A 12,737-nucleotide genomic window follows, 5' to 3' on the forward strand; every position below is an offset into this window, starting at 1 on the left:
GGGCCTGGGCCTGGGCCTGGGCTATGGGCCTGGCTTGTTGCAGATAAACAATAGAAAAGCATAGACAGAAGGGTCAAACGCTTGGGGGCTCTGCTCCGACTTCTACTCCGGTCTGTGGTAACCAAAGCTGCCACAGCCATGGATGTGGATGGGGCATTCAATGCAAACGAATCCCCCAAAGATGAGAGGAGGATGAGGATAGCGCTGAGGCTGCCAATGCCCAATGATGATGATGATGATGATGATGATGATGATGATGATGAGCATAGCAAATACAAATTATGGTAGAAAAGCGCTACGTAAATACTGCAATCATTTTAATAGACCAAAAACGGCGGCGCATAAACCATAAACCAAACGCCACAGACCACAGACCATCTCCTCTGGACCTCAAGAGACCAAAGTTTTCTTTCTATGAGAAATTCGAAGGCGTTCATGCGAATGCAGCGAAAGATGGGCACTGGGCGATGGGCGATGGGGATTCTTTGTGTTGTTGTTGGGACGCTGAGGCTGGCACGCGAGCATCGGAAATTGCAGCCAGATGATGCGGTTTTATTACACTTATACACAAGTTTAGGCTCGGGAATTAGCGTAGATAAATATTTCTGTGGAAATTCCACAGTCGATGACCACTGATCGATAGTCCATTGTGTACTTTTGGAGTTGTTTTTTTTTTGTTTCTCTCTGTGTCTTGTGGGAGAACCACATTTGCGGTTTGAAAATTACAGATGAACATTCCTCCGTCCGTGGGTTACGATTGAATCGGTTTTTGTGTGGGGGATCATTGAGGATCATATCGTTCTATGGCTTGGCGTCTGGAATTTCGCGTCGGTTTCATGGCATTAGGATGATTGACAGCTACAAGCGCACTTAATGCATTCCATAGATGCTTACTCTGTAGTTGTATCCGTATCTGTATCTATGGCTCCGTAATGCCTCAGCGGCGTTCCTGATATAAAACAGATGCTCAAGAATTAACCCCAGTCGTAGTCGCAGTCGTAGCACCCCACTCCCCTTCTATAATTCAATATAGCAGCCCCCTTTTGCCGGCTGCTCTCTCTCTCACTCGCTCTCCCGCGCTTTCTGCTCTCTGGCGCTCTCTCTTGGGACGCTCTCAGCGCGCATGTTCTCCAAGTCTCCACAATTTACAGTTTGTTTTGCTCGACGTTTTCGTAACATGTGGGAAGGAAGCGGTAGATAAAGAAGGAAGTGAATGCTGAAACAGAGAAGGAAGGGAGGGGAAGGAATGAAGGTATGGAATACGGAATAAGACGAAAGAGAAGGGAATATTGGGCTAAAAATCATCCAAAGCCCATTGCAATCGACTATCTGTATATTTTAATATTTATTTATTATTATTTTTTCTATTTTGGATTTCAGCAGCTATCCCTAAACAAAAAGGGGATATTTTTATATATTTTCTAAGATTTTTTTAAGATTTCCCTAAGAAAGAAAAAAGATATTCCCGCGAATATCTAGAGATACAATAATTCTATTCCCTAAAATAATACTTAAAAAAATGTGGTAGATTTTCAATAGATTTAATATATTAGAAGAATAATTTTCCCCAAAAGTATATTCATATTTCTTTACTATTCCAATGTTGCCCTGAAAACATAGCCATAGGAAATTCTTATACTATTAATTATAGAACATATGAATGGGCAGAAATCTTAAGAGACTCAAATATTTCATTTTTTCCCTGAATTTTCGAGATAGTCCTAAAAATCTCTATAAAGTTCTATGGCTGTCAAATATGCATATATTTCCCTGATAATTCGAAACATCTTACCTTAAAAATTACCTACAACTTCCACAAATTCCTAAGTGCAATCTCTGTTTCTTTGTTTTTCAAACTTCAACTTCCATTGAGATCAACATCTCCGACTCTTGCCTCATCCCACACGTGCCATGTGCTCCGTGTTGCGCTCCAACTCTCCACACTCACACACACACACTCTCAGGCATCAGAGACACCACCACACAGACAGCCGGCATTTGAAAACTCTCCACATGGGGCTGCTACACGGAAGCGGCAGCTCCAAGCGCGCCGCCTCGCAGTTGCTGTTGAAACGTTGGAGCCAACGCACGCTTAGAGCGGCATTCAGAAACGGGACTTGGACTCGGCGACGCGGCTTCTCGTTTCGTTTACAGTTTCGGCTTACAGTGGAGTCGGTTTTCGGTTTTCGGTTTCGGTGTCGGCGTCGGTGTCGGTTTTCGGAGTCGGTTTTTGTCGCGCCGCTTGATCGGTTGCAACCTCAGCGGTTTTTATCGGGTCTATTGCATTCGGGCGAAGCCGTGATTGATGGTCTGAACACAACGGACACGACAGTTGCCGCATCGGTCTCGGTCAGTGCAGTCGCAACAGTTAGAGGCACACAGCTCCATTGAACTCTGACCCCCCGTCTGACCATTTGACAATCGACAAGCAATCAAAACAATCGAAAGTGCAATCAAATATTTTGTGTGTTTTTGAGAACAGAACGAACCTTTTGCGAACAAATCACCGGGGATTTTTATAGCGGTCGAGCTACGAGGCTTTCCTTATTTCCTATTTCAAAAAAAACATAACAAACAAAAACCATTCAACGGAAAGATATATCAAACAGAAATACGGGGCAAACGAAGTTCAATTTCGCCGCGCGGGTTTTATTTGGGGGCTGTTTCTGCTGCCGCCTGTCGTCGTGTGCTTGGGCTTCATAAATTATCCAAACAGAGCGCATTTTTGAGAACGACTTGCAAATAAATAAGCATTTACGCTTTTATTATTGCTACCCAAACCCAACCCCAGCCCCCCCGCTCTCGCTCTCGTTCTGTGTACGTGTGTGTGTGCAGCCGTATCTGTGTGTGTGTTCCTTGGAAATAGCTCCCATGTGGCGCAACGCTAAATAAAACCAAAGGAGAGCTCTCCGCCACTTAAAATATCATTTTTTGCATACAATCAACATACGAAGTATCTACAAGATAGAAGTGTCTGTGTGTGCGTGCGGGATCTGCTTTGATTTGTGTGTGCTGATAAACGGATGAGGCACTGTCCGCCGCAACAAATAAAATACAAATATATCCAACGAAAAAAACCACAGAAATACCAGCATAAAGATATCAAACAGGTAAGCAGCCAAAGATACAAGTATCTCGTGAGTTGATGAAATATGAAACGGAAACCCAAAGTGCAATGACATTTAACCCTATATCGTTCGTACGTACGTATTAATAGAGCCCAACATTATGCAAATTTCTGTGCGACAGCGTGTGCCTGCATCCTGATGATGCTGCCACCATCATCATCCACCTGCAACGATCTGCATAATTAGAGTTAGGGCTCCACCACTCCTCTAACATTCTCGGTATCCGTATCTCTGTGTGGTGTTCCCGTGTATATGTATGTGTGTGTCTGTCTGTCTGTCTGTTGGGGTGTCTCTAACTGCCTCTAATGAATAAATAAGTGCCACTAATAGTTTTCGCACTTCCTGTTGTCAGGCCACAAGAGATGCTCATCAAATTGCACTCAGTCTCTCAGCTGTCCCTGTCGCAGTCCCTGTCTCTGTCTCTGTCCGGTTCTGGCCTGGCTCCTGCTCGTATCTGGTCTACTGTTTGCTCAAGAATTGAATCATAACAAGAGGAACAGGAGCCCCAACGTTGCACCATCGTACATGTTGACAATATTTAATTATGAAACTGGAACCCCACTCTCAGATGTGGTCAGATGTGTCCTCTGGATAAGTTCTGTGGGTTGGCTCTAGAAGTCAATTGCTTCATTCTGGCTGTTGTATGCAGATCTCCCAACATTACTATATCTATCGCTAACGCAGAGTCCAGGTAAAAGCACACTCTTTGCTGCTAAGCCACTCTGGAAAAGGGAGAGCAAGGGTATCTAAACCGTCGGCTTATACATTTACCATGCTCTCTTGTTGCTTTTAAAGTTTGTGCTGCTGTTGCAACATCATGATGACGTTGTCATAGTAATGTCGTTTGGTTCTTTCCCACACAAATCGCCATGAAAATATTTGCCTTATTCGCATTTATTTATTTTTCTTTTGCCATTAGAAAAGTCCATCAGTTCGGGGAAAAGCACAATTTGAATTCCGTTTAAAAACTTGAATGTTTCCATGGAACTTTGATTTGGATTTCAGGAAAGTTACTTGCTTTTCATCTACGAATGAGATTTGTCGGCAATATACTTTTATTAGATTCGGATATGGCTGCCATTTCTTTTCGGGGCCTAATGTTTCGCGAATGAGTATCAAATGGGTCTGTCTGTGGCTGTGGCTGGGGCTGCAACATTGTCATACATTTTATCGGGCTGCCAACTTTTTATTTGCACCTCTCGGATGAGAAAAACATTTCCTGTACAACTATTTTGTGCAACGGATGTTGCCGGACAACCGAGAGACCCCATGCCACATAGATAGCCATCAGATAGACGGAACCAGACGCAGACAGACCATACCATAACCAGAACAGATCCCAACGAGTACCCCACGAGTGACAGCCACAAGGGCCGCGCGGAATGACTTGAAAATAAATAACATTTTTCAAAGAATTTACTGACGGGAGCCGCGCCACACCGCGCCACGCCGCGTCGCTCCGTTCGTCTGCTTCTGCGACTTCCTCATTTGCTTATCGGTGCAAAAGGGAATCGCTTGCTCCTCCGGATGGCGGAGACAGGGAGTGAGAGAGGGGTGGAGATGATGGAGCTATCGTCTGCGCTTGATTTCACTCACGCATTTGCCTCCATCAACTTTTAATTAGTTGTAATTTGTAAATTGTGGATTCAACGTCAAACGGCCACGACCACGCAGCCAGAGTCGGAAGATGTCGCGCGCAAGTCTTTGAAGCAGCCGCCACCCCGTGGCATGGCATGGGGGCTGTCTGATGATGATGTTCCGCAGTGCCACACAGTCGCTGCCTTCGTGCCACCACTGACAGATTGCTGATAAGGCAGGCAGCCCGGCAGCCCGGCAGCCAGAGGCCTCATCCAGTTAACCCTATCAGCCTTTCAGCCGCCTCTAATCGCACCAACAGCCACAGCCAGAGTCGCGGTCGCCTTCGGGGGCTCCAATCCATCAGCGAGGCGCAACAGCAGCTGTCAACCGGGTTGTTCCCGTGGATTGTCATTGGAAATTGGCTAAACATTTGACAAGAACTCTTTCGGTTTTCGGTTTTCGGTTTGTAAATGACTCTTTGATGGTCATAAACGGTGCTTTAAGTGGGGCATTGATTGAGGTAGCTGGGAAAAGGGGCAGCACTTACCATGTTTTGGGGGAATACTTCAATACTTCATCGCTAATCATCAGTTCCCATCATCGTAAATCAACTCCAAAAAGATTCCCATTTGTGCGCCCAAGCAAAGCCATCCAAAAGATTGTCATCTCTGTCGTCAAATGGATGTTCCAACCAAATGTATCCGCTTTTTTAATTAGCGACACTATAGAGAATATATACTATATATAGTGGGTATATTATGTACTAAAAACAATAAAGTTTACGAGCTAATTTGATGGCTTTGGCGAATTTATAGACATTTGGACTCATGTGACACAAAACTAGCAACAAGAAAACTTTCCTAACAAGCTCTATAAATCCCCTGCCGCACCAGAGTCGGAGGCACTTAATTAATTTCTGTAAAAACTTTACAGAACAAAGGGCCATGCAACGTCCATGGCTAGGCTATAGCCTAGTTGTTGCACGTTAATTTCCAATTTGAGGCAAAAGAAAATGAGGGGAAAATAAGGTAAAAAAAAAGAACGAACAGGCGAACAAGTAATGTCATACATAGGAAACACAACAAAATCAAAGCCCAAAGACAACGACGACGGACAACAGTAAAACTAACTGCAAATTTGCTGCAGCCAGCAAGGGGAGAGGGAAAGGAGGTTGCACCAGTTTCCCAACTGCAACACAGAACAGAGCAGCGGCAGCAGCAGCAGCAGCAGAGATTGGAACAGTTACCTGGGCGCTAAACAAAAAAAAAAAAAGAAAAAGATAGAAAAGAAAAACTAAGAGGGAAGTGGGGTGGGGGGGAAATGTGTGACTCAAGAGATGTGGATGCTGCTGCTGCTGCTGCTGGCTTTAGAAAGTAGCCAAAAGGAGTTGCAACAGATAGAAGATTGAAGCGAAAACCCGTTGGCAGCAGCCTCACTTCTGCCTTTGCGTGATGCAATTCCCGTAGAGTCGGGGAGCCAAAAGATTGAAAGCAAACGACAGCCACGTAACTAGAACACTTGACGATGTTGATGTGGATGCCTCAGCTGCCACGGCTACCTCAGCCGCTGCTGCAGTTGCAACTATTTCCAATTAAAGCAGTTACCAGTGACTCCAGCCTCTGTCTCTTCCTCTGGGGAGTCTCTCTGGAGAAGCTCTGGGAGTTGGCATCGACGCCGCTTATGTGTCGCTTGCGCAATCATCATACGGCAACTTCTGACAACTTCTACATCTTTGACTTCGACTTTGACTTCAGTCCCTCACTGTTTGATTTTCTATTGCTAGTGCGAGTGCTAGTGCTAGTGCTAGTGCTGCTCCTCCAATTTTCCACTGTTTTCCCCGCACAGACAGGAAGCCCATCTGTAATGGGCCTTAAAATACACACTTTATGCCTTATGCTCTCTAACCATCCCCCAATTAGAGCTCTGGGTTAATTGCAATGACGCATAGTTGCTCATTAGATTTCCTGAGTCGCCTCCTCGATGGGACCGCTCCCAGTTCTTCATGTGGCATGCGGTATGGGGGCAAGGCATTCATTCCAGTCGGAAGCTAACGGCAGGCAACGCGGTTCGAAAAGCTAATTGATCATTAAGTCTATTTCCGCGGTGAGATGGCTTAAACGTAAAGTTTTCAACGTGTGTTCACCTCTCTTTCCTCACTTCTTTTTGTTCCATAAGTAAGTCATAAAGTGGCAACTTTTATGACAACAGCAAACTGGCCAGCGGACGAGGACGCTGACGCGGACGCGGACAGGCGCATGTGGCACGCAATCCTCCAGGAAGAAGGCTTCGCCTTTGGACAGCCGAATATTGGGGGTTCTTTCAGTGCAGGTAGATGCATAGAAATAGAGTTTTTATGGGGGGGAAACAACATCAGAGAATGGGAATGGGTATGGGTATGGTGGAATACGAATGAGCACGGGACGGACGGCCTGCCTGCCTGCCCATAAAAGAAAATATGCTGCAGCATGTAGGAGAATGGAGAGGAAAAAAAGAACTACAGAGCTGAAAGAACTGGGTGAAATCGATTTGTATACGGTATGTAGTTCTTTATTGCTCTTTTTGTAGAAAAGAAAAGCACCAAAGGGGAGCAATGATGGACGGGGGGATCCACTGATTGATCGTCAAAGAGAGGGAAAGGCAATGACTAGTCAGTCGGAGAGATTATCTGCGAGAACTGTTCCGAATTCGTCCACTGATAGATCTCTCAGTGGATCTGCCTCTCTCTTTGTCTCTCTTTTGACAGTCACTGACCCACTGCCCACATGCAAATGAATCCGTGTATCTGCTAGATGCACCCGTTCCAGTCTGTTCCAGTCTGCTGTTTGTGTGTATCGTATCTGCGGGATACAGCTACAAAATTGGGTCTGGTCTGGGAACTTTTGGTGGAATGAGGTGCGTTGGGTGCGTTGGCGTTGGCCGTTGAGTGAAGTCTTTGCCTTTTCAGGCTTTTTCCTACAATCCAAAAATAAAACTACAAGAAAAAAAAACATGCTCTGGGATGCTGCCGGTAGATGTTGTTTCTGGCTGATTCTTTTGTTTATTTTCTTGGTTTTTGTTCCACGAAAGATGTGGCAGCAGCAGCAGCAGCAGCAGCACTAGATCCGTGGAGAACCCAGAAACAGGCCCAGAAACAAGCGATCTCGTTAGCTGTACAACAACCGTTAGCCTCTCTAGGACTGGGCCTGGGCCTGGTTCTGTTAGCCTGTTTTTTTTTTTGCCCAAAATGCCGATACCTTTTTTGGTCATTTTACAACGCCTCTGCTGCTGCTGCGCCTCTGCTGCATTGTGTCTGCGGTTTTGGAGGGCGCGTGAAAATGCCAATGTTCTCTGTTTTTCCCTGCTCTTTCGGCCAGTATCTTCGTCTGGTAATCAACGTTTTGTGGTCAGCAAAAGAAGGCTAAAAAGAACACAGAGAGAGAAAGAGAGAGAGGGGGAGATAGAGAGAGAGAAGTAATGCTATTGGTTTCGCATGCTTTATTGCCAATTGGAAAGTTGGCAGCCAACTAAGCAAAAGGCTGCGGAATAGATCGCTCGCTCGCTCGCCAGTAAAGCCCCAAGAGTCAAGTCCCAGAAAGCCATTGAAGCCGATAGAAGATTGGTGTTAGAATGTTTTACGGGCCATTGTCTGGAACTGCTGTTGTTAGCTGTAATTGGCAAAAGGCTGAGAGCCAGCCAGCCAGGCGGCCAGCCGGCCAGAGAGTCACCCAGAGCCAAGCCAAGCCAGAATTCTATTCTATGCAAAGTCATAAATATGGCCATAGAAAAACGCAGTTAAGTAATAAATTGCTGAACGGCAGGTTGAACAAAATTGATTTAATAAGTTTGCCTCATTAAAAATATCTTAATTGCATTCTTCCGCGTGCAGTGGCAGTGCCACAGATAATCAACTACTAAACTAATCGAAGTCTTTAGTTCGATTCACACGATGGACTCTCATGATCCATCCATTCATCAAACGTTGCGCGCGAGAGAGACCTGAAGAATCCATCAAATGCCGCCTTGAATGCCAATGCCATAATTTTCCAACCCAAAGCCTGTTTTCCAGATGTATGTATCTTTCAGGTGGATCAGTATCTGTGTCTAGAGACGAGTCCGCGACGAGTCAAGTCAATCAATTAGGCATTTCAACACATGTTGTTTACAGTTCTAATTCTAGAAGCGTTTTTCCATTTCAAATGCCATCATGTCTGTAGCAGCAATTGCTGTGCTGCATACATGCCTATGTGGGAGGGGCATGCCGCTTGCTCGCTGTTCGCTGTTCGCTTAACGATTTCCTGTTAAAATATGCGGCATTGACTTTAAACCAAATGGAAAATGGAAAACTTTTCTTGTAGGGCCGCACAAAGGAAATCCCCCGAATATGAGATCTGGAATAGCCCCAAGACACGCAGCCACTATTAGTCGTACTAATGAATGGTGTTTCAGAGCCCAACGAGTGATCCATCTTTCAGAGATGACCCACAAATATCTCTCTCGAAAGACACTAAAAGCCCAGCACGAAGCGAAAGATAAAGACCAATCAATAATTTCTCAGCTACTCAAATGCTCATTAGTTGCTGGATTCGGACTCTCTAATGGTCGACGTCTGTGTCCAGCAGCATCAAAGAGGCAACGAAATTCCCAGAACACTTGAACAAATCTCCGCGTGGCTGCCACTTTCGCTTTGGGGCAGCTCGACTGCGGAGAGATGCGAAATTAAAAGTGTAAACTCGTCTCTAATTTGGGCAGGAAAAGGCAGGCAAAACGTGTCTCGAATGCAGTTGAAAAATCAATTAGCAGGGCCAGAGAACGAACGGGTTCCAGATTCAATGATTAATGATGTTCCGCCAATGCCCATGCAGGGGGGTTGGGGGACCACCACCAACACCAAACACATCAGACTGGAGTCTGTTCTGTTTCGCTGGAAGTTTCCAGTTATCGCATAGACAGATTTGATTTATTCCTGCTGCCCGCCGCCACCCACGAATATTCGGCAGCAGTTCGAACTTCAAAGTTTATAAATATTTTACGAGCAGTATAAATTTAAATTAGCCAAGCAGCAAACAAACAAAAAAACAAGCGATTGAGGGAGAGTGGAACAGGGAATACTCTATGTTTTAGAGAAAAAAATAGTCTTCGTAGATTGCAACTAAGGGGTATATTAATAGTTGATATGCAAATAAATACAGGAAGTGGGGTCCCGTTAGGAGCATATCTTTATAAAAAATGAGCATCGATTTTTCTTTGATTCAAACAACATTTTAGTGTTTGTAAACCCAAGAAATTTCCACTAAAATTTCAACAAAATTAGCTTGATCTTAGACTTGTATCCGCCTTAGATCTTTCCAAGAAAATTGAAATTATGACAACAAGTTTATGCCATAATAAGTGCCATAAATGTTGCTCTTTTTATGGGAGTTGCCTCCTGCTGATCATTACCTCATCGCAGAACAGTTAGACGCTAAAGTCTAGTCACGGCTGGCAGGTCCATGGTCCAACATTCATGGAATCTCCGGGAAAAGATATTCCCACTGATCTGATGCCCGTTTGCTAATGAATATAAATTGCACCATCATTTCGGCGGCTGGCCACGAAAATTTCATTTGTGCAAGATTTACGATGACGCATTTGTACGAATACTTTTGCCAGCGAGTGTAAAGGAGAGATGGGCTCCAGATTGGGGCCTCCGTCTCTCGTAGGCAGCGTTCTACAATCTCCGATTGACCCGCATTTCTGGTTACGCTCGTGCCGACAGACGCTTAACCTTGACACGGACCGTACTCCTCCCCTCCCCCTCCACCTCGCAGCCGCCATCTCTCACTCTCGCTGTGGCTGTGGCTGTGGCTCCCGCTCTCCCTTACTCTTTCTCTCCCCTCTACCCCGTTACGAGTCAAAGTGCGGCCATTCGTTTCGGCTTGCCGTTAGATTTTGAGTAATAAAAAGTTTCTTGCTCTCCATCTCCGTATCTCTCTCGCGGTCTTCTTCTCTCACACTGTGCTGTGCTTTTTTTTTTGCGCAACTTTTGTATCTTTTTGTGCTTTAGGAGAGGGTATAATGGGCTTGATCAGAGGTTTGTGAGCCCATAGAATCCACAGAATCTTGGTTCTGACTTCTGTCTTTCCTTGTTTGTAGGAAAAAGAGTGCCTTAATTTTTAAAAATATCATAACAGCTATTGGTTTCCATTAGTATTTAGTATTTAAGGGGTATCGAAACGGTCGACCTTTGAAGTGCAACTTTCAATCTTCAATTTTTTTCCTTTATTTGCCTTTTTTTGTATTTTGTGATTCACTCAGACAATTGCCCGGCATGCCTCAAAAAAATATATATACAGAAATAAAGCTAGCCAAACGAAATAAATTGCAAAATCTTTTTCGCAGAGCCAACAACAGCCAAACCAAAGAAAAGTGCGGCATTTTTTTATGATTTTGTTTGTTTGCCCGTCGTCTCAGATATCTTTGGGGTCTGGTCTGGTCTGTGCTGTTGGTGTTGGTGTAATTTTATAGTTTCATTCGCCGGCAGAACGTGATGCTATTCCCGTTCCCTCGGATATTCCTCTTTTTATTGCAAGGTGGGAGGGGGAGGGGGAGGTGGGAACCTAAAAGAAATCATAAATTTGCCAAAGCAAAGAGTCTGAATATTTAATAAACTCTATGGGAAATGCGGCAGCAGGAGAGTACTCCTATTGAAGATCGATTCCGCGCATTTGCTGTGGCATTAAAATTGTTGCCCCGGCAATGTGGCAATTACTTTTGCACGGGGCGAATGGCTCTTTAAAAATGTATGTCAATTGGTCAATTTCCGCCCCTACGACTATACCGGAGTGTAGGCCAATTAAATGTCATTTACCTTATGCGTATGCATGTGTGTGCGTGTGTGTGTGTGTGCTCCCTCCATTGCTATTATCATGATTCCATTAGCCATTTGCTAGAGCCCAAAGCCTTTTCAAATATTTATAATGCAAATCCCAGTCGCTGTTCCAGTCTTCGGCTCCCCCTCTTCGTTTCCGGGGGGGTAAATTGCGGTACTGGGGGGCATTTTAATTAGGCAAATGGCCCGATTTGCCGTCATAAATGCAGACATGCACGAAATTAGCGAAACTATATCGCAATGTCCGCCGGCCGATTGACAGTTCAATCAACTCCGAGAGCGCAAATTGCCAATGTATTTGCAATAGAAAATCAAATATTACGTATACGCCACCCCCCGCCTGTCGGTCTCCTTCCGCGCCTCTCTGGCAAATGTTTCGCCCTGGCCTGGTCCCGGGTTTACTTGTGGCCCCCATTGTTGTGTCAGCGATAACCAAAAAAAGGCAAACAAACAAACATGATGACGGCAACGGCGACGGCGACGGCAACAGCGCCGACAGCGACTCCAACACCTTTAGAGTGGCAATTTGTTGGCGTTGCCGCCGCCACTGCCACTGCTGCCGCCGCCGCCGCCGCTGCTGTTGTTGCTCCGGTTTTGGCGACAGGCATACTGGGGCGAATGCCGAATGCATGCCACGCCACGCCACTTGTGCCGCAGCCCCAAAAAAGTCCCTCTGTTTTCTAGGCCCGCAAGAGCTTTGGCCTGAGGCAAGAGTCTTTCAGTTTCGGTCTGAAATCGCAAACCCGTTGCGGTCTATGACTCAAGCAATCAATTGGCAGCAGCAGCCACGGCAGCAACAACAATGCAATCCATACTTGAGTGGAAAATCAGCCATCGAGTATCTCAAGAATGACTTAACGGCATGAACAGAAAAACGTTTGCCAGTAGCCAGAAGCCAGTAGATGCAACATCAGTGCCACAATGGGAGAGCCTGCTAATAGCTGTGCAACTTTTTGAATTGAGATTGCGATGGGGATTGCATGAATGCTGCTCTCAGACGTGTTGCATTTCAGTTCCGGCCAACTCGAGAGCCGTCATGGAGAGTGTATGGATTTCCACGTTGCACGCTGCACGCTGCCTCGAATGTGTCAAATGCATCGATGAAAAATATCAGTAATTTGAATCGCTTGCAAAGCTCTTTGCATTTCCATTTGCATTGCGCAAAAATGGCAACACACACACAC

General features: G+C 45.3%; 1 protein-coding gene across 1 annotated transcript in view; it reads left to right on the forward strand.

The window, feature by feature from the left end:
• The first annotated feature begins 2,090 nt into the window (after window positions 1-2,090).
• Window positions 2,091-12,737, forward strand: part of LOC6598857 (filaggrin) — a 58,404-nt gene continuing 47,757 nt past the window's right edge. Inside the window, exon 1 of the mRNA XM_002023708.2 lies at window positions 2,091-3,110. The gene's annotated coding sequence lies outside the window, so the exon portion shown is untranslated. The remainder of the gene's footprint in view (window positions 3,111-12,737) is intronic.

This window comes from Drosophila persimilis, unplaced genomic scaffold, assembly GCF_003286085.1.
Source record: "Drosophila persimilis strain 14011-0111.01,24,50 unplaced genomic scaffold, DperRS2 tig00000000-arrow-pilon, whole genome shotgun sequence".
NCBI classification, from domain to species: Eukaryota; Metazoa; Arthropoda; class Insecta; order Diptera; family Drosophilidae; genus Drosophila; species Drosophila persimilis.